The following is a 22,170-nucleotide window of genomic DNA, read 5'->3' as shown; positions in this document are numbered from 1 at the left end:
GATATGGTCTAGTTTTAATTTTATTTGACATTTTTATTGAGATAGTTATAGATTCACTTGCAATTATAAGTAATAATGCAGAGAGATCTCAGAATATCTTTTAGCCAGTTTCACCTAATGGTAGCATTTTGCAAAACCAGGATATGAACATTGATATAATTGACTGATTCTATTCAAATTTCTCCTCTCATACTTGCACTCATTTCTGTGTGTGTGTATGTGTCTGTGTATGCATTTGAGTTTATACAGTCTTATTGTATATGTAGATTTGTGTATCCACCACCACAGTAAAGATACTAAGTAAAATAATTTTGTTTCTATAAGAATTCCTTGTGGTGTTCTTTTATAACCACACCACCTCCTTCCCACTTCTTTGCCTCTTGTCCCAGTCTTAACACCTAGCAGACACTAATGTACTCTATATCTCTGAAATTTGTCATTTCAAATATGTAGTATATAAATAGAATCACCACTTTTAGGATTAGCTTTTTCTTTCAGTATAATTCTCTGGAGATTCTTTTGAATTGTTTTGTGTATTAATAGTTCATTGCTTTTTGTTGTTCGGTAGAATCCAATGTAACACAATTTATTTAACAATCCCCCCATTGAAGGATATCTAGGTTTTTTTCCACTTTGGGGCAATTATGAATAAGGCCACTGTGTATGTTTATGTGAAGGTTTTTGTGTGAACATGCATTTTCGTTAATAGGTAATACATATCCAAGAATGCAATTGCTGTATCTTGTGGTAATAGCTTCTTGAGTTTTTTTTTTAATAAAAAAATGATCAAACTGCTTTCTAGAGTACCTATCACTTTAAATTACTACTATGAAACATCCCACCCTCGCCTTTATCTAGGGTGAAACAGATCACCAGCCCAGGGTGGGTGCATGAGACAAGTGCGGGCCTGGTGCACTGGGAAGACCCAGAGGGATCGGGTGGAGAGGGAGGTGGGAGCGGGGACTGGGATGGGGAATACATGTAAATCCATGGCTAATTCATTTCAATGTATGACAAAAACTACTGTAATGATGTAAAGTAATTAGCCTCCAACTAATAAAAATAAATGGAAAAAAAAATAAAATATGAATAGCTAGTGACTTTAAAAAATAAATAAATAAATAAATTACTACTACGGATGTAGGAATGATCCAAGTTCTTTGCATCTTTGCCAGTATTTAGTGTATCAGTAGTTTTTTACTTTACCTTCTGATAGTCATGGTGAAATCACTGTGGCTTTTAGCTTCCCTAATGACTAATTATAGTGAATACCTTTTCATGTGCTTATTGCTGTATTTTCTTTGATGAAATATATCTTTATGTATTTTGCCCATTTTCTCACTGGATTGTTTATTAATATTGAGTTTTGAAAGTTCTTTATATATTTTAGATACTGGTTCCTTACCACATGTATGGTTTGCAAATATTTTCCCCTTCTCTGAAGTTGTTTTTCAACTTCTTAACAAAATCTTTCACAAAGAAAAGTTTTTAATTTTTATGAGGTTCAATTTATAAATTTATTCTTTTCTGAATCATGCTTTTGGTGTTAAGTCTAACTCTTCCAGGTCCTAGACCTGAAGATAATCTTGGATATTTTGTTTGTTTTTCTGAAAGTTTTGTCATTTTCCATTTTGTAAATTTGGATGTGAAGTTTCCACTTTTTAAATTAATGTATGGAGTAAGAAATTGAACAGGAATCATAAACAGTTGGATGCGACCTGAGTTTACTTTGCAGGTTTGTGGGGAGCTTTGGCAGCTTAGTATGCTGAATATTTAAGTTTGAATGACTTTTGGTGATGGTAACACCCTTCAGGTTGCCTCTGGTTCCACTATCCTCTACTTTATTACATATTGCTAGCTTCACACTTTCACATATTCACTTTTCACCGTCAAATCATACAAGTTAGTATCCTGTGACATAGAAGACCTGGTTGACTCTTTGTGAGCTAGCAAGACCTACACATCCATGCTATTCGTAGTGTGGTACTCAGACCAACATTGCTGGCATAAGACTCTCAGTCCTTATCTCAGATCTCACAAACCAGAATTTGTATCTAAGTAGGTCTCCAAGTGATTTTTATTCACATTAAAGTTTGGATAGCACTGTCGACAATTAGAAAAAGGTGATCTATGAAATCCTAATAGCCTGAAGCGATTGGCTGCAACTAACAAATGCATTTTAATAGAGCTATCCATCAGTTCCTGCCTTCAGGGTACCACAAACTGGAAAAGAAAGGTGGTGCATATTAATGGTACTCAAGAAAAAGACTATGAGACTTACTCCACATGCCATGATAAGTAACAGGTATATGACTAGACCTCCTATCATTAACAGCTATAAAACTGGAAAAATATGCTGTTTACAGCATTTTAAACATAAACACAGGTAGATTGCCAAATTCTGACTTAAATTGAAGAAAGTGGGGAAAACCACTAGACCATTCAAGTATGACCTAAATCAAATCCCTTATGAATATACAGTGGAAGTGAGAAATAGAATTAAGGGACTCGGTCTGATAGACAGAGTGCCTGATGAACTATGGATGGAGGTTCATAACATTGTACAGGAGACAGGGATCAAGACCATCCCCAAGAAAAAGAAATGCAAAAAAGTAAAATGGCTGTTTGAGGAGGCCTTACAAATAGCTATGAAAAGAAGAGAAGCAAAAAGCAAAGGAGAAAAGGAAAGATATACCCATTTGAATGCAAAGAATAGCAAGGAGAGATGATAAAGCCTTCCTCAGCAGTCAATGCAAAGAAATAGAGGAAAACAATAGAATAGGAAAGACTGGAGATCTCTTCAAGAAAACTAGAGATACCCAGGGAACATTTCATGCAAAGATGGGCTCAATAAAGGACAGAAATGCTATGGACCTAACAGAAGCAGAAGATATTAAGAAGAGGTGGCAAGAATATACAGAAGAACTATACAAAAAAGATCTTCATGACCCAGATAATCACGATGGTGTGATCACTCAGCTAGAGCCAGACATCCTGGAATGTGAAGTCAAGTGGACCTTAGGAAGTATCACTATGAACCAAACTAGTGGAGGTGATGTAATTCCAGTTGAGCTATTTCAAATCCTAAATGATGATGCTGTGAAAGTGTTGCACTCAATATGTCAGCAAATTTGGGAAAATTGGCAATGGGACACAGGACTGGAAAAGGTCAGTTTTCATTCCAGTCCCCAAAAAGGCAATGCCAAAGAATGCTCAAACTACTACACAATTGCACTCATCTCACACGCTAGTAAAGTAATGCTCAAAATTCTCCAAGCCAGGCTTCAGCAATACATGAACTGTGAATTTCCAGATGTTCAAGCTGGTTTTAGAAAAGGCAGAGGAACCAGAGATCAAATTGCCAACATTCACTGGATCATTGAAAAAGCAAGAGAGTTCCAGAAAAACATCTATTTCTGCGTTATTGACTATGTCAAAGCCTTTGACTGTGTGGATCACAATAAACTGTGGATAATTCTGAAGGAGACGGGAATACCAGACCACCTGACCTGCCTATTGAGAAACCTGTATGCAGGTCAGGAAGCCACAGTTAGAACTGGACAGGGAACAACAGACTGGTTCCAAATAGGAAAAGGAGTCAAGGCTGCATATTGTCACCCTGCTTATTTAACTTACATGCAGAGTACATCATGAGAAATGCTGGGCTGGCTGAAGCACAAGCTGGAATCAAGATTGCCAGGAGAAATATCAGTCACCTCACATGTGCGGATGACACCACCCTTATGGAAGAAAGTGAAGAACTAAAGAGCCTCTTGATGAAAGTGAAAGAGGAGAGTGAAAAAGTTGGCTTAAAGCTCAACATTCAGAAAACTTAGATCATGGCATCTGGTCCTATCACTTCATGGGAAATAGATGGGGAAACAGTGGAAACAGTGGCAGACTTTATTTTTTTGGGCTCCAGAATCACTGCAGATGGTGGTTGCAGCCATGAAATTAAAAGACACTTACTCCTTGGAAGGAAAGTTATGACCAACCTAGACAACATATTAAAAAGCAGAGAGAAAAAAAAAAAATCAGAGACATTATTTTATCAAGAAATGTCCATCTAGTCAAGGCTATAGTTTTTCCAGTAGTCATGTATGGATGTGAGCATTGGACTATAAAGAAAGGTAAGCGCTGAAGAATTGATGCTTTTAAACTCTGGTGCTAGAGAAGACTCTTGAGAGTCTCTTGGACTGCGAGGAGATCCACCCAGTCCATCCTAAAGGAGATCAGTCCTGGGTGTTCATTGGAGGGACTGATGTTGAAGCTGAAACTCCAATACTTTGGCCACCTGATGTGAAGAGGTGACTCATTTGAAAAGACCCTGATGCTGGGAAAGATTGAAGGCAGGAGGAGAAGGGGACGACAGAGGATGAGATGGTTGTATGGCATCACTGACTCAGTGGACATGAGTTTGGGTGAACTCTGGGAGTTGGTGATGGACAGAGAGGCCTAGCGTGCTGTGGTTCATGAAGTCACAAAGAGTCAGACACAACTGATCGGCTGAACTGAACTGAACTGAACAGGTAGATTGAAAAAGAAGGAAAAGATAGACCTTGCAAATTGTAAGTATAAGAGGCCATCTCATTATTAGACAAAGTAGACTTTATGCCATGCAGTATTACAGAGGATTACCCAGTGATAAAAGAACAAATATGTTTATACCATGTAACAGACATCCAAGTTTATGATATAAAATTTGATAAGTCTTTCACCCCTTTGCAGGATCACTGGCCTGTCTTCACATTTCGCCCCAGATGACTGTAGATGTCCACATCAGAATGATACAGAGTTAGTAGCTTTTTCTGAGGAAATGCTGTTCCAATGCCTCCTAACTTTTGTAGTTATTTGTTTTATATTTATGAATTATTGTATCAGATCCAAAGCTCTATTATTCTTCAAAATGATTTTTAAAAATGAAAAAATTAATAGGAGAAATAGAAACATCTAATATAGTCCAAATTTTAATTTCATTCTCTTAGAAATTGACATAACAAATAAACAAAAAACACCTAATAAGTCTGTGCTCTGCTTATTCAGTCCGTCGTGTCCGTCATTGTCATGTCAGTCAGTTGCCACCCTGTGGACTGGAACTTGCCAGGCTCCTATGTCCATGGGGATCCTCCAGGCAAGAATACCGCAGCTGGAGCATGTTGCCATGCCCTCCTCCAGAGGATCTTCCCAACCCAGGGAGCAAATCTAGGTCTCCCCCATTGCAGGCAGATTTTTTACCGTCTGAGCTACCAGGGAAACCCTAATAAGGTTATGGAAGATCTAAATAATGCTGTCAACCCATGTGACATAATTGACATTTATAGAACACCACCCAACAGTTGCAGAATACACATCTTTTTCACGTATGCATTCACCAAGGTGCAGCATGCATTGGGCCATAGAGTTAAATCTCAGTCACAGTCAATTTCAAAATCTGACCAAGTATGTTCTAGCACTATAATTAAGTTAAAATAGAAATCAATTAAAAAAAAAACTAGAAAATTCCCAATGAAATTTAAATAGCATAATTCTAAACCTATGGTCAAAGAAAAAAATCATAAAAGAAATGTAAAAACATACTTCTAAGTAAATGATAATGAAAATAAAACATATCAAAATGTGAGGAATGCAGGTAAAACAATGCTTAAAGGAAAGTTTATAGCCTTAAATGCCTAATAAGGAGCAGAAAATGCTTAAATTTGAGATTCTTAGTTTCCCTCTCAAAAAAGATTAAAAAAATAAGAATAGGCTAAACTCAAAGCAACGTTAAAAAAAGACATAGAGTATGTTTAACAAAATAGAAAATTAGCAAAGTCTTAATTTGATTTGGTTGTTTGATAAGTTTAATAAAGTTAATAAACCTCAATTCAAGAAAAATTAGAGAAAACTGAAAGTGTTAATATCAGGATTGAAAGTGGGGATTTCACCATAGATCTTTTAAACTTTAAGTGAATAATAAGATGATATTATGAACACCTTTGTCCCAATAAATTTAACAGCTTAATGAAATGGATACATTTGTTTAAAAACAGTTTATAAAAACTGATTTAAAAAGAGAAAATATGAATATTGATACATCTATTAAAGATATTAGATTTGTAAGCCTCGCTACAAATTAAATTCTAGGCCCAGATGGCATTGCTGGTGAGTTCTAGCCAACACTCAATTAAATAACACTAATTGTAAACTCTTTCAGAAGATAGAGGATAAAATGTTTTTTAATTCATTTAACAAAGCTGACATAATCTGATACCAAAAGCCAAAAAAGATATAACAAGAAAAGAAAGTCACTGCCCAGTATCCCCTATGAACTTAGATGTGAACATCCTCAACAAAATGGTAGCACATTGAATCTAGAAATATATAAACAGGATAATACATCATACTCCACTGCAGTCTTATCCTTGGAATATAACTTGTTTCAGTATTTGAGAACCAATGAACATGATTCACTATGTTAAAAAAAAAAAATCAAGGACAAAAGTCAAGTATGTGATCACCTCAAATGATACAGAAAAGAATCTGACAAAATTAAATTCCCATTCGTGATTAATGAATAAATATATAAAAAGAAATTTCCATACCCTGATAACAGATACAAACAGAGAACTGACTACTAACAACAGATTTAATGATGCTTTTTCCCTAACCTAATATTTCAGGCCCTTGTGTGACCAACAAGCAGTAAAAGAAATGAAGTTGTATAGACTTGAGAAGGGTTTTCCCTGGTGGCTCAGACAGTAAAGAATCTACCTGCAGTGCAGGAGACCCAGGTTCGATCCCTGGGTTGGAAAGATCCCCTGGAGAAAGGAATGCAACCCACTCTAGAATTGCTGTCTGGAGAATCCCATGGACAGAGGAACCCGGTGGGCCACAATCCATGGAGTTACAAAGAGTTGGGCATGACTGGCCCACTGACACTTTAACTTTCACAGACTTGAGAAATTCCACTGTCTATTTTCTGGTGACATGATCATCTTTGTGAAAAATCCTAACAATCTTCTAATAAAATTGTCTAATAAATAAATCTTCATAAGTTGCCAGAAACAAAATCCCTATATAAAAACCAATTATGTTTTCACATAGTAGTAAACCAACAATTGGAAGACACATTTTTTAAAAAATTACAGTATCCCCAAAGGTATAAAGTTCATAGGAATATGTTTTTGAGTAAACTCTTAGCAGAAAATTTAGTGGAAAATGTCATCAAGAAAAATTAAAAATCTAAATAAGTGGAGAGATATCCAATATTCATGGATTTGAGTTCTCAATATTGTTGAGACGGCAAATCTTCCTAATTGAGCTACAGGCTCAATACAATATCCCTTAAAACCCCAGCAGACTTCAAAAAATAGAACTGGAAAAGATGAATGAGGAACAGAATTTTGAAAAAGAACAAAGTTGGAAGACTGGCACTACTTGATTTCTGACTTTAAGCTGTAGGGGCATTCTGCTTGTCCTCTGTCTAAGTGCATTTAATCTTATTTCTCAGCACTCTTGCTTTCCTGGCTTCACAGTGCTCCTCGAAGACTGCAGTTAGTTTTCTGCTCCATGGCCTTCACTAAGCTAGTTATTTTTGGAATGCTCTTCTGTGCTTTTGACCTAGCCAACACTGACTCATTTTTCAAGTCTCTACTCAGCTGTCACCTCCTCATAGTGGCCCTTCCTGGATACTCCTCAAATTACATCACCCTTTTCTATTTTTCTCTTTCATATACTTCAGTACTTTTCTTTCTTAGTATTGTCACACTGTGTATGGATGAGTTTGTGTTTACTGTTTGTTATGATGCATAACAAACATAATAGATCATAAATTCCTTGGATCTGGGTACTGAGTTTGTTTGTTCCCCCATTGTATAACCAACCCTTGGCATAGTGTCTGGCACAGGTCAGCTGCTGTAACAAAATATCATAGACTGGGTGACCTGAACAATAGGAACTTTTTTCTCATAGCTCTAGGGGCCAGGAAGTCCAAGATCTCAGTGCCAGCAGGTTTGGTTCTTGGTGAGAGTCTTCTTCCAAGGCTTGCAGATGGCCTTCTCTCTGCTTGGTGGAGGGAGAGAGGGACCACGGGTCTCTTTTCTTCTTTTTATATGGTCACTAATCCCATCAAGGGGGCTCCATTCTTGTGACCTTGTAGTAGTGTAGTGTAGTGTTAGTCACTCAGTCATGTCTGACTCTTTGCGACCTCACGGACTGTAGCCTGCCAGGCTCCTCTGTCCATGGGATTCTCCAGGCAAGAACACTGGAGTGGATTACCATCTCCTTCTCCAGGGGATCCTCCCAACCCAGGGACTGAACCTGGGTCTTCTGTGTTGCAGGCAGATTCTTTACCATCTAAGCTACAGATCCACTTCCAAATATCATCACATCAGAGATGAGGGATTCAACAAGTGAATTTGAGGGGAGAGCAAGGATACAACTATGCATGTCTAATATATGGTAAATGATTGAATTAATATTTTAAGGAAAATTTGTTCTTTTTGTTAATATATAGAGAATAGGGAACTTTGAATAGGATGAGTCAAGATATAGAGTTTAGCTCAGCAACAAAATGTCCCTTCCTGGTGTCAGACCTATCTGAAGTTGAATGAACGCCCTTGGGAGTTGATGAACTGCACATCCCTAGAAATGTGTCTGCAGTAGCTGGGGATGAGGAATGTCACTCCTAAACTCTGATGTAATATGTTCCATGCTCCCTGCTCTTTGGGTCACACTCCATGTATAGATCTGTATGCAAAGGAGTCGGCTTTGTTTTCTGTTTGTTTTTCTTTATTTATTTTTATCTTGAGGGCAAAGGCTTATGTTAGATATACAAATCTGTCTCCTGCGGGGCAAAATGTTAATAGAATACCTTTTTACTAAAGGTCACATTGGAGATTTTCTATATCTTTTGATTTTTTCTCATTGTCCTTTTTATTCCTCTATTGTTCCTGTATTCATGGATCCATTAGAATCGCATGAAATGCAGCTTGCAGTTTGTGTACTGCTTCACATTGGAGCCATGAGATTCATGAATTGAAAAGCTCCAGATTTTTATGGCTGTGATAAATCATCCACAGGCACAAACTGGCTGTAGAATTTGTATTCAGACTCAGGCTTATGAGTGCGCAATGTATTAGCAAACTTGATATAATTCAGGAAAGCTGGTTTCATGAGAAAGAAATGAATTGTGCCACTCCTGTAATAGGGTACATGTTTGCTTCTTTCCTGTCACATCTAGAACTAAAGCATCATGTGGTAAAAGAAACATGAAAGGCTTGGAACCCAGTTCTCTGAAGCAGGTGTTGGGATCCTAAATAAATGTAGAGACAGGGCTTCCTCAGGCTTATTGTGTAGACTTTTCAAGAAGATGGTCCTTCTCTATGGCTAACCTAAAGTGGCATGCCCCAGGGACTCAAATTGCAGTTTCTCACACCTTCTATTTTTAAAAAGTAAACTATTTTCTTGAATGGTTTTAAGTTTCCAGGAAAATTGAGTGGAAAGTATAGAGAGTTTCCAAATACCATCTCCCCCAATTTCCCTTATTATTACTCAGTTCAGTTCAGTTAGTCACTCAGTCATGTCTGACTCTTTGTGACCCCATCGACTGCAGCACTCCAGGCCTCCCTGTCCATCACCAACTCCCGGAGTTTACTCAAACTCATGCCCATTGAGTCAGTGATGCCATCCAACCATCTCATCCTCTGTCGTCCTTCTCCTCCTGCCCTCAATCTTTCCCAGTATCAGGGTCTTTTCCAATGAGTCAGCTCTTTGCATCAGGTGGCCAAAGTATTGGAGTTTCAGCTTCAATATCAGTCCTTCCAATAAATATTCAGATATTCAGGACTGGTTTCCTTTAGGATGAACTGGTTGGATCTCCTTGCAGTCCAAGGGACTCTCAAGAGTCTTCTCCAACACCACAGTTCAAAAGCATCAATTCTTCAGTGCTCAGTTTTCTTTATAGTCCAACTGTCACATCCATACATGACTACTGGAAAAACCATAGCCTTGACTAGATAGATCTTTGTTGGCAAAGTAATGTCTCTGCTTTTTAATATGTTGTCTAGGTTGGTCATAACTTTCCTTCCAAGGAGTAAGCGTCTTTTAATTTCATGGTTGCAGTCACAATCTGCAGTGATTTTGGAGCTCAAAAAAAATAAAGTCTGCCACTGTTTCCACTGTTTCCCCATCTATTTGCCATGAAGTGATGGGACCAGATGCCGTGATCTTAGTTTTCTGAATGTTGAGCTTTAAGTCAACTTTTTCACTCTCCTCTTTCACTTTCATCAAGAGGTAATTCTTCACTTTCTGCCATAACGATGGTGTCATCTGCATATCTGAGGTTATTGATATTTCTCCCAGCAATCTTGATTCCAGCTTGTGCTTCATCCAGCCCAGCATTTCTCATGATGTACTCTGCATATAAGTTAAAAAAGCAGGGTGACAATATACAGCCTTGACATACTCCTTTTCCTATTTGGAACCAGTCTGTTGTTCCATGCCCAGTTGTTCTAACTGTTGCTTTCTGACCTGCATACAGATTTCTCAGGAGGCAGGTCAAGTGGTCTGATATTCCCATCTCTTTCAGAACTGTTATTGTTATTTTGCATTAATGTGGTACATTTGCTGAGCTGACAGTGATACATTGTTATTAACTGAAGGTCATAGTCTACCTAGGGTTCATTCCTGTATTGTGTAATAGGTAGATTTTGATAAATGTATAATGAGATGTATCCAGTATCATGGTAGCATACAAATAGCTTCACTGTACTAAAAATTTCCTGTTCTCTGTTCATCCTATCCTCTTTCTCTTTGAATTTTACTTTTAATTTTATTTATTTATTTCTTGGCTGCACTTCACAGCATGTGGGATCTTGGTTCCCCAGCCAGGTTTCGAACCCACGCCCCCTGCATTGGCAGCTCAGTGGATCATCAGAGAGGTGCCCTGAATATTATTTTTAACTAAGCAGAAACTGAGATCCTTCTAAATACCTACCTGTTCCATACTCTCCAGACAACTCTCAATAGATTATTTCCCTTCTACCTCCCAAATTTCTCAAATGGGTGTTATTTCTGTATTCTTTCTGCCATATCCAGGTCTTGATGATCACTTAGTTTAATACAGCAGCCTTCTAACTTTTTCTTTCTTGCACAACTCTTTCAAGCCTTTGTCTGTGTTGCCAGCAGAAACATCTTTGTAAAATAAATTCTGATCAAGTCAGTCCCTCACTTTTAAATTTCCAATGGTTCTGCATACATTTCAAGTTAACAGTTCAGCTTCTTAACACCACGTCTTCACTTGACCTTAGCCACCCCTCCAGATTCAACTTTTTAACTATATATATGTTCCATTTTGTCTCAAATTGCTAAACCTTGGTGGGTATGTCAATGTATATACTTCCAGGACTTACCTAGTGTAAGAGTTGATTTTCTTTAAGATGCAGGTTTTAAAAAATCTTGTATGGTTTTCCTTCCCTTACTTTTTTTGATGGCAGCTTCCTTATAGAACTTCTTAAACAGAATTTTAACTGTTGATGTTTTTTGTTCCTTTTGTGTTTCTATCATCAGACTTATTAAATTGCATTATTACTTTTCATTTATATCTCCTTCATTAGACCATGAACTCTTTGAGAGTAGAAACATTCATATTAGGATTCTCCATCATAAGTAAAGGACTTGGCATTTAGCTAGAACTTAGTAGAGTTGGACAAATGCTTGAATGAATGGATAAGGGAACTTAACAGACTCAGGTGACCTAGAATTAGTAGGAAAATAATAATGAAGATGAGCATTTGGGAGCTGGAGAAAGAAATGGCTGGATGTAGAGAGAAAGTAGTAAAAACAAGGCTGCTGGCAAAACCAGGGAGAAAAATATCTGTTGCTGGTAATAAGCTCCTCAATGGGCTTTTATAATGTCACGTGGGACATTTGGGTACCAGCCAGGCTCTATCAAGCACTACCAAGAACGAGAGGGATACAGTGACAAAATTGAAGTGAGATCACCCAGTGTACAACAGGACCCTGATTCCAGGATCCTCAGCAGTGGAAATGAGATAGTTTCACTGACCTGGTGATTGCTCTTAGTGTTCACTGACTGTGAAACCATCCATCTTCCGGCCAATCCATAATATTGGTTCTTGGTATTCAGTAACACAAGAACACCTGGGTTTCTTTTTTTTTTTTAACTGCCATTAATGGTTGTGTTTAGGTTTTAATTTCTGTTTATTTAGCAACATATTCATTCTTAAATATACAAATCATAACTACTAAAAAATATAGCATCTCCCTAAAAAGTGAGTGTCTTGTTATAACTAGCTAGTGTTGCTTTGTAAACCCAAAACCTTTTAGTAAGTTTATATAAAAACTCTCATAAGGTCTTAAAAACATCTGTGATAAACATCACACAATGCAGTAATATCCAAGGAGAGTTGTTGACAGTAGTTTCTTATTGCCTGAAAAGTCCATAACTCTGTTTTAAGATTATGGAAGGTCATTCATTTTGTTTTAATAAACTTAAAAAAAGACTTAGCTAAATTCCCTAATAGAAGTTAATGCTTCTTAATTATATGATGCAACTTTTTTAAAGAAGGCACTATTATTGCTAAAATTGTCCAATTTTATATGACAGTAAAATTAAAGGTGACACAGCAAAGATGGAAAAATACCCCTTGAATTGGTTTTCACTTCTCTGTGTACCTGGACTTCTTCCAACAAGCCCAGGTCAAGTGTTTTAGAAAGTAACCAGGGCATTTCAATATAAATCATAACTACTAAAAGATACAACATCTCCTTAGAAAGTGAGTATCTTATTATGGTATATTTGGGGCCATATAGTTCTGTTCACATTTTAATTATTATAGAAAGAAAATAATGTGTTTATAATGCAAGTCATGAGAAGTTTGGGGGAAAGAGAAATTGTCTTACTGAAATTTATTATAATAGACACAAAATAGAAAAAGGGCTAGGCATAACTTGGCAGTTATCTCGGATTATAAGAAATCTCAGAAGTCTTTAAATAATAAATGATTTAAATATTAAAATGATAGTTGTCTCATCACAAGTGATCCCAGTGAGGAAAGGACAGCAAACCAATGCTCAGGGCATCTCTCATGGGGTCAGGTGGCTCAAAGACAAGTACAGAAGTTGAGAGATAGTACACAGGGTACTAAGTTAGGCTTGTCACTTGAAAACATTTGCAGGTAGGACCAAGTTGCAGAATTAGCTTCAACTAGGGAAAAGTGCTGAAGAAAACAAAGGTGGAGTTTAGGCAGAATTCATTTCTAAACTCTAGTTTTGATTTTGAAACTATCACAAAGAAAGAGAATGCCAGTGCTTCAGGAATATTGGGTGGTCTGAATGGATGATAAAATAAAGCAGAATCACTGCTGCAATATGGAAATCATGGGATTTTAGCACTGTACTAGCATAGTAGCTTGCTGTCCGTGTGATTTTAGATGGTCACTTCATAGATCAGAGTCTTAGCTTTCTCTTCTCCAAAACAGACACAAACCTACCAGTTCAGTGATGTGTTATGTCAGTTAATTAAATTGAACTTTATAAGATCCAGCGTAGTGTTGGCATTCAGTTGGTCCTCAATCAAGCAATCATCTTTCCCTTGATGCCTTTTAAATCTTCCTTCCAGACTGAATTGAATAACTATCCCAAGACACTGGAAATCTGCAGATATATATGCAAGTGTACTGCTTATAATATTTAAAAATGAAAATAGTATCAGATTCTTGATGATGGTTAAATATCTAACCTTTTGAAAAACAGTTGGACTTTTTATTAGATAGGTTAGTGAATTAAATGTGCAACTATGGCAAAATTTATAAATGGTTCATTTAAAAAGAGACCCTTGGATTCTTAGAAAGGAAAACATGATTCCTAGAAGGTGGTACCGACTCCCCCAAAACAAATCATATTGGGTTAAGTTAGCCTCTTTCAATTTGTGTTTGTTTGTGTTTGGCACATGGGATTGGCAAATTAGAATAGTGGTATATTATATCTTAATTTAAGCAATATATTTTGTGGGCTTATATAGTAACCTTGTGAATAAGATGAAAATGTGGTTTATAGCTAGATAGATTTTAGTTTGGTTTAAAAATGTCCCAAACCGTTAATAAAATATTTGATTTGACTTGGCAGATGGTTGTCTGGTTGAGAGGCATAAAGTTCTGACCTTGGAACCACTGCATTCAATAATCATCAAAGACTTATATTAAGTCATACTAATCAATTTCCCAGATGAAATAAAAGTTCAAGGACATTGCTATGTTTTATTATGAAGTTTATTAAAAATATATATTCATTAAAGACAAATACACAAATCAAAGTACAAAAATACAAGACTGTGCATGTTAATGTATATTTATTTTATTGCAGATTTAATTCATGGCAGATTCAAAGAGGTTTAGTTTATTAAAATCTTTCTCTTTAAGATAATTTTGAAAAGTAGAGTTGTTCCTGCTGATGATATTTTTGAAAATACTTTTTATATTCAGTTTTTTCCATATTTGGGATTTTATTGTTAATTTAACTCTTGATTGGTTGAAGTACGTTTTTGATAAGAGTTTCAACAACAGACTACAGGCATTTTCTTTTCAAAACTGCTTCATTTCTGGTTCTTAAGATGTGAAGGATAACTCAGTGGATCCAAGATTGTATTCACTAGCATATAGACTGCACCCGAGATGCAGCTTTAATTTTCTTCCTTTGGATTTGTCCTGCTCTCCATTTTTTAAGCTGGAATTTTAGGGTTTTGACAGATTTATGTTAGTATGTGCACAAGTAGTGTAGATTTATTTTCATTGGTTTTCCTTTGAATGGGATGAACCCTTTCAACTTTCCTGTTCTTATATTTTGTTGTTTTGTTGGCAATGATGTACAGTAATTAGCCTCCAACTAATAAAAATAAGTGGGAAAAAAAATTTTAAAAAAAGGGGGCTTATGGGACATATTACCACTTTTTTACTTGTACTGGTAATAAGGAATGTTTGTGCCTCCACTGTTGTATTGCTTCTGGATGTGAGCCATGTGATGATTTCTGCTATTATATTAAGTGCCACAATTTTAATAAAGCAAATGTACATATGAAAAAAAATTTCTTTTAAGGTGCAACTTTGGCTACTATTTCTACCATACTTATTTACTTGTATCGTAGTAACTCCTGTATTCTTTTCCTCTGGATTCAGAGCCACCTCTTGAACTGTGTCCTTCATACAATTTATTCTGTGTTCTCTGCTGTCGCCATGGATTTCATTTGCGCAATTACAGTTTTTCATCTGCAGTTCTTTATTTTATAAACCTTTTTCCTTTACAGTCACCCTGTTGACTTTTCACTGCTTAGTTTTCTATGAAAAATCTTTTTTTTTCTCTCAGGCTTTCTGTACCGTTCCAAAAATGTTTGCAAAGGAAGAGTGCATTTTCTGTTTTACAGAATTGAAATTTTTGAGTGATTGTGACATTTTATCCTTTTCTATGGTTATTTTACTAGGAAGTTGGGAAACCAGTGATGTTAGGCAGAAACTGTCTTCAGTGGAAACATCTTAGGATGGTTAATATGTTGACTGATAGAATCAAGATGCTAAATGATATCAACAAGATGGAGCAAAGTGCTGAAACCAACAAGCTGGATAAATGAAATCTGACAGGCTGCCTAAAAATAATCAGCCACTTGTGTACAGGACAGGAAAGGGGGTGCCTGACTGGGTGTATTTCCAGGCTTACACATTCAGCTCACTGCTCTGCTCATTCTCCTGACCTCCCCAGCCAATCTTATTCATTCTGAAGGCTGCAATTACCACCGGATGCAGAAGATGTGACATTTGTGGCCCTGGTCCAGGCCAGGCACCTCAAGTCAACTTGTTCAACCCTGAGCTCATTAACTCAACCCCCAAACCATCCCACCAACATTATTCATTTGTTGAAGAGCATCACCATCCACCAGGTCACTCAGTCATCCTTAACCCAGCCTGTCCCCCTTTCCCCCAGGAAATCATTTGCCACCTATAGATTCAGTCTACCTCATTATTATTTTTCAGAATCTTCCTTCTTCACTGAACTTTTGGATCAAGAGTTCATACACCTGAATGACTTCCTCCCAGCGTGTTTAAATCCATCTTTTCTGCTTTCCTTTTATTCATTTCCTTCTCAGCATCTTTTTAAAAGACAAATTTGATCATGCTATTTCCCATTTCCACCCTACTCTAAAAAGTCTGTTAGTGATTTTCTGCTAGAAGTAGTAAGCTCTTTTGGAAATCACTGAAGGCAGGAACATTATCGTTGCCTGCCTTTGCAGCCTCACTCTTCTCCATTTCTTCTCATTTGTGTTTTAATCACAACAAGTTGTCTCTGTCCTTTTGCATGATTTTTCCCATCACAGAATACTAACCCTCATCTTCCTGGAAAATTCATGATTTTATATTTGAGAATCTGTCCTCTATGAATCCTTCTGTGATCTCCCTGACTCTGAACAATCCTATTTTTCTATCCTTTTCCAGGACTTTACACATATCAGTATTAATGGCCACCTCCCTCTGTGCTTAGTCTCTCAGTCACGTCCAACTCTTTGCAACCCCATGGACTGAAGTCCACCAATCTCCTCTGTCCATGGGGGTTCTCCAGGCAAGAATACTGGAGTGGGTAGCCTTTCCCTTCTCCAAATTGTATCATTAATATACTGTATTTCCTACACAGTATTTTAATATTTAATATTTAAATATTTAACATTTAAATATTTTAGTATTTAAATACTCCTGTATTTTTGAATACAGTTATTTTACTGTCGGTGTATCAGTCAATTTCAGGTTAGTTTCTCCCACTCCTAACACACATTCAGCATCCGTTCCTTGTGACACTTTACTCTTCCAGGCCTGGTAAAAGTCTTCTCCTCTTGAATTGTTCTTGAACTTTTCTAATTTAATTGGTGTTCCTTTCTTTAAAATTCCTTGTCACACTGTCCTTTTCTGGCATGTGGTGCTTCATTGTCATTGCCACATGAGTCTTAAAAGAATAGTTGTATTCTTTTTGATAAGTGTGTCTTGTACTTACCATAAAAATGCAGGTGAAAATACTAACAATCACTAAAATTCCTCCCCTTCCCTCTAAAATAATCAATATTTCCATTTGGAGAAAATAATTTTAGGTGTCTGGCTCTGCATATTTATGAATATAAACAAGTAATCTAGGAAACAATGGGATCATATGGTCAAATTTATTTTTACTAAAAAAATTACGTTTTACACTAATTTTTTCTTGACTTTGAAGAAAAATGAAAAAAGTACAACTAAAGATATTGCTGAAATTTGACAAATATTTATTTTTAGCAGGAAATATTAGTTCCTAAATTATTCTTTGTAATTATAAAATCAAATCTGAAAAACTCAAGGAATCTGAGTACTTTATAACCATCTGCTTCAATTAGTTGAATCTCTAATTTCTACTATGAAAAGAAGAGAAATGCCATACAGATATTCTCTCCATTTCCCTGAGCATTACTTTTCATTTTTAAAATTAATTATTATGTTTACATTGTAAAAATTATGACATTTGCATTACTTTTCTGTAACCACAGAACTCAGGATTGCCAAACGTTAGTTCTATAAGTACATGAATTCAGGATTTGCTTAATATTTGTAGCATAGTTCACATCTCATTAGTTATCTTGGGTTTTGTATGAAACATTTAAATTGTGAACAAAAATTAAAAAATAATATAACAAAGACTTATGCCCTTCCACCCAAATGTAGCAAATGTTACTTAATCAGTTTATTTCAAGTTATGTTTTTGAAATAAAATCTTAATAGACACAGTTTCATTATCTTTTATTCTACCCAGGTGCATTTCTAACATGAATTCAGAGTTTTTGAGTTTACATATATATGTATGTATATATATAATTTTATCATGTATAATGTACATCTATAAATAAAAAATGGTATTATTTTCATATATTTGATATACTAATATATTCATATCTATATATTTAACATATTCAGGGTAATATTTTTATTATCTTCCAATGTATATGGATAGTATTGTAGCATATAATCTGTATACAGTAGAAGATCTTCTGTGTATTGTCTTTTACAATGAATATTTTATGCATAAAGTTTTAGTCCATTTATTTAGATACCCATATGGTGGAGTATATTTTAATTATATAAGCATATATTTACCTATCTCCCTACTACCTTGGATTTTATCCAATATTTTGCCAGTATTGACAGCACTACCTTATGTGTTTTTGTATGTGTTTGGTGAATACATGGATGTGTTTCTTTTTTTTTTTTTTTTTGGATATGTTTCTTGGGATACAGACTTGAACTAGAATTGCTGGCTCATTGGTAGAGGCCCATTTGATTTTATTAGATATTGCCAAAACACTCTCTAATGTGGTTTAGCAAATTTACATTCTCAATAACTGTGAAAGAAAATACTCACTGTTTGTCAATGTTCTGAATGTTTGATTTCACACATTTCACTTTTGAAAATCTTATATCTGACATATTTTATGACTATCTTAATTTGCAGTTTCCTGATTACAAGTGAGGCTAAACATTTTTTCATAAGTTTATTTCCACTTAGGCTTTTTTTTTTTGCACATTTCCTTTTCATACTTCTTGTTTTTCTTCAGTCGGATTATTAGTTTTAATCTTATTAAGCTTGCATTTATCTGTTCCATGTATACAGCTATTTTCTTCCTGTCTGGGCTCATATTTTATTTTTTTTTACAGTATATTGTGAGGAAGATTTTCACATTAATAGAGTCAACTTTATCAGTTATCCCTTTAGGGTTTGTTCTGTTTGTATGTTATTTTAAAATATCATACCTAACTCCAGGTCATATAATTTGTCTTAAAAATTGCACGACATTGATTTTTCACAAATAGATTTTTTTATCCATCATGAATTTATTTTAGAGAATATCATTTAATGTGTATGAATGAACTACTCTTTCAGCACCATTTATTGAAAAATCCATGCCGTCCCCTGTGATTCTTTTAGATAAGTATTTCATTTTAGAATAGTTTTTATTTACAGAAAAGTTGAACAAATAGTGTAGAGAATTTCAGTATACTTCTCGCCTAGTTTTCCCTATGGCTAACATCTTATATTTGTCATGACTAAAATCCCACATTTGCCCTTACTTTTAAAATTACTATTAACTAAATGTAATAGCAACCCACTCCAGTGTTCTTGCCTGGAGAATCCCAGGAACAGAGGAGCCTGGTGGGCTGCCGTCTATGGGGTCGCACAGAGTTGGACACGACTGAAGTGACTTAGCAGCAGCAAATGCCACAATCTATTTGGATTTCACCAGTTTTCACCAGTGTCCTTCATTCATTCTAGGATTCCATCCAGAATCCCACATTACATCTAGTTATCATGTTTCTCCTTAGTCTGTGACTGATCTGACTTTCCTTGTTTTTCATGACCTTGGCAATTTTGAAAAGCGTTGGTCAGATATTTTGTGGAATGTTCCTCAGTTGAGGTTTGCTTGTTTCCCCGCCCCCGCCCCACCATGGGTTTTTAGGAGGAAGACTGTAGAGAAGAAATGTCCTCCTCACCTTCTCATGACATCACATAAGGTTTACATTCTATGACATTACTTATTACTGGTGATGTTAACCTTGTTCATCTGGCCAAGGCAGTGTTTGCCAGGTTTCTCCAAAGTAGAGTTATGTTTTCTTTCTTTTTGATGTGGTCCATTGGTAAAGTCTTTATTGATTTATTACAATCTTGATTCTGTTTTACATTTTGGTTTTTTGGCCAAGAAGCATGTGGGATCTTAGCTCCCTGACCGGGGATTGAACCTGCACCCTGTGAATTGGAAGGTAAAGCCTTAACCACTGGGCCACTAGGGAGGTTCTAAGTTAGCTTTTCATGTTTTCCTTACTCTGTCCTTTGGAAGTGAGTCGTTAAGCACAGCCTACAGTCAGGGTTGAAGGGTTAAGTTCCACTTCCTGGAGGAGGGAATATCTACATAATTTATTTGAAGTTTTTCTTGAAGGGAAATTTATCCCTTCTCCCTGTTTATTCAGCTATTAATTTTTATTAGTATGGACTCATGAATATTTTATGCTTCAAATGATAATTCAATACTACTGCATTTATTATGTTGCTCCAGTTATTTCAGCTGTGGCCATTGGGAGCTGTTTTGGGTTGGCTCCTTTGTCCTTTGGCATACCCCTTTTCTTTTTTTTTTTAATTTATTTTTTAATTGAAGGATAATTGCTGTGCAGAATTTTCTTGTTTCCAGTCAAACTTCAGCATGAATCAACCATAGGTATACATATATCTCCTCCCTTTTGAACCTCCCTCCCATCTCCCTCCCCATCCCACTCCCCTAGGTTGATACAGAAGCCCCTGTTTGAGTTTCCTGAGCCATACAGCAAATTCCCATTGACTATCTATTTTGCATATGGTAATGTAAGTTTTCATCTTACTCTTTCCATACATCTTACCCTTTCCTCCTCTCTCCCCATGTCCATAAGTTTGTTCTTTATGTCTGTTTCTCCATTGCTGCCCTGTAAATAAGTTCTTCAGTACCATTTTTCTAGATTCCACATAGATGCATTAGAATACGATATTTATCTTTCTCTTTATGACTTATTTCACTCTGTATAATAGGTTCTAGGTTGCTCCACCTCATTAGAACTGACTCAGATGCATTCCTTTTTATGGCTGAGTAATATTCCATTATGTATATATACCACTACTTCTTTATCCACTCTTCTGTTGATGGACATCTAGGTTGCTTCCATGTTCTAGCTATTGTAAATAGTCCTTCAGTGAACAATGGGATATATGTGTCTTTTTCAATTTTGATTTCCTCAGGGTATATGCCCAGGAGTGGGATTTCTGGGTCATATGGTGCTTTTATTCCTAGTATTTTAAAGAATCTCCATACCATCTTCCATAGTGGCTGTATCAATTTACATTCCCACGAACAGTGCAAGAGCGTTCCCTTTTCTCCACACCCTCTCCAGCGTTTATTCTTTGTAGACTTTTTGATGATGGCCATTCTGACTGGTGTGAGGTGATATCTCACTGTGTGTTTGATTTGCATTTCTCTAATAATGAGCGATGTTGGGCATCTTTTCATGTGTTTGTTAGCCATCTGTATGTCTTCTCTGGAGAAGTGTCTGTTTAGGTCTTTTTCCTGCTTTTTGATTGGATTGTTTGTTTTTCTGGTATTGAGTTGTATGAGCTGCTTGTATATTTTGGAAATTAGTTCTTTGTCAGTTGTTTCATTTGCTATTACCTTCTCCCATTCTGAGGGTTGTCTTTTCACCTTGCTTATAGTTTCCTTTGCTGTGCAAAAGCTTTTAAGTTTAATCAGGTCCCACTTGTTTACTTTTGTTTTTATTTCCATTACTCTAAGAGGTGGGTCTTAGAGGATCTTGCTTTGATTTATGTCATTGAGTGTTCTGCCTATGTTTTCCTCAAAGAGGTTTATAGATTTTGGTCTTACATTTAGGTCTTTAATCCATTTTGAGTTTATCTTTGTGTATGGTGTTACGAAGTGTTCTAATTTCATTCTTTTACATGTAGCTGTCCAGTTTTCCCAGCACCATTTATTGAAGAGCTCTTTTTGCCCCATGGTATATTCTTTCCTCCTTTGTCAAAAATAAGGTACCCATAGGTGCATGGGTTTATTTCTGGGCTTTCTTATCTTGTTCCATTGATCTATATTTCTGTTTTTGTGCCAGTGCCATACTGCCTTGATGACTGTAGCTTTGTAGTATAATCTGAAGTCAGGAAGGTTGATTCATCCAGCTCCATTCTTCTTTCTCAAGACTGCTTTGGCTGTTTGGGGTCTTTTGTGTTTCCATATGAATTGTGAAATTTTTTGTTCTAGTTCTATCAAAAATGCCATTGGTAATTTGATAGGGATTGCATTGAATCTGTAGATTGCATTTGGTGGTATAGTCATTTCCACAATATTGGTCCTTCCTACTCAGAACATGGAATCTCTCTCCATCTGTTTATGTCATCTTTGATTTCATTCAGTTCAGTTCAGTTGCTCAGTCATGTCTGACTCTTTGCAACCCCATGAATTGCAGCACGCCAGGCCTCCCTGTTCATCACAAAATCCTGGAGTTTATACAACTCATGTCCATCGAGTCGGTGATGCCATCCAGCCATCTCATCCTCTGTCATCCGCTTCTCCTCCTGCCCTCAATC

General features: G+C 36.2%; 1 protein-coding gene across 2 annotated transcripts in view; it reads left to right on the top strand.

Annotated features, from left to right (window-relative positions):
* The window catches only part of GRID1 (glutamate ionotropic receptor delta type subunit 1), a 665,624-nt gene that overhangs the window by 554,184 nt on the left and 89,270 nt on the right, over positions 1-22,170 (top strand). The gene's annotated exons all lie outside the window — the stretch shown is intronic.

This window comes from Odocoileus virginianus, chromosome 7, assembly GCF_023699985.2.
Source record: "Odocoileus virginianus isolate 20LAN1187 ecotype Illinois chromosome 7, Ovbor_1.2, whole genome shotgun sequence".
NCBI lineage: Eukaryota > Metazoa > Chordata > Mammalia > Artiodactyla > Cervidae > Odocoileus > Odocoileus virginianus.
Note: the sequence above shows the minus strand (reverse complement) of the source record. Positions and strands in the feature narration are given on the sequence as shown.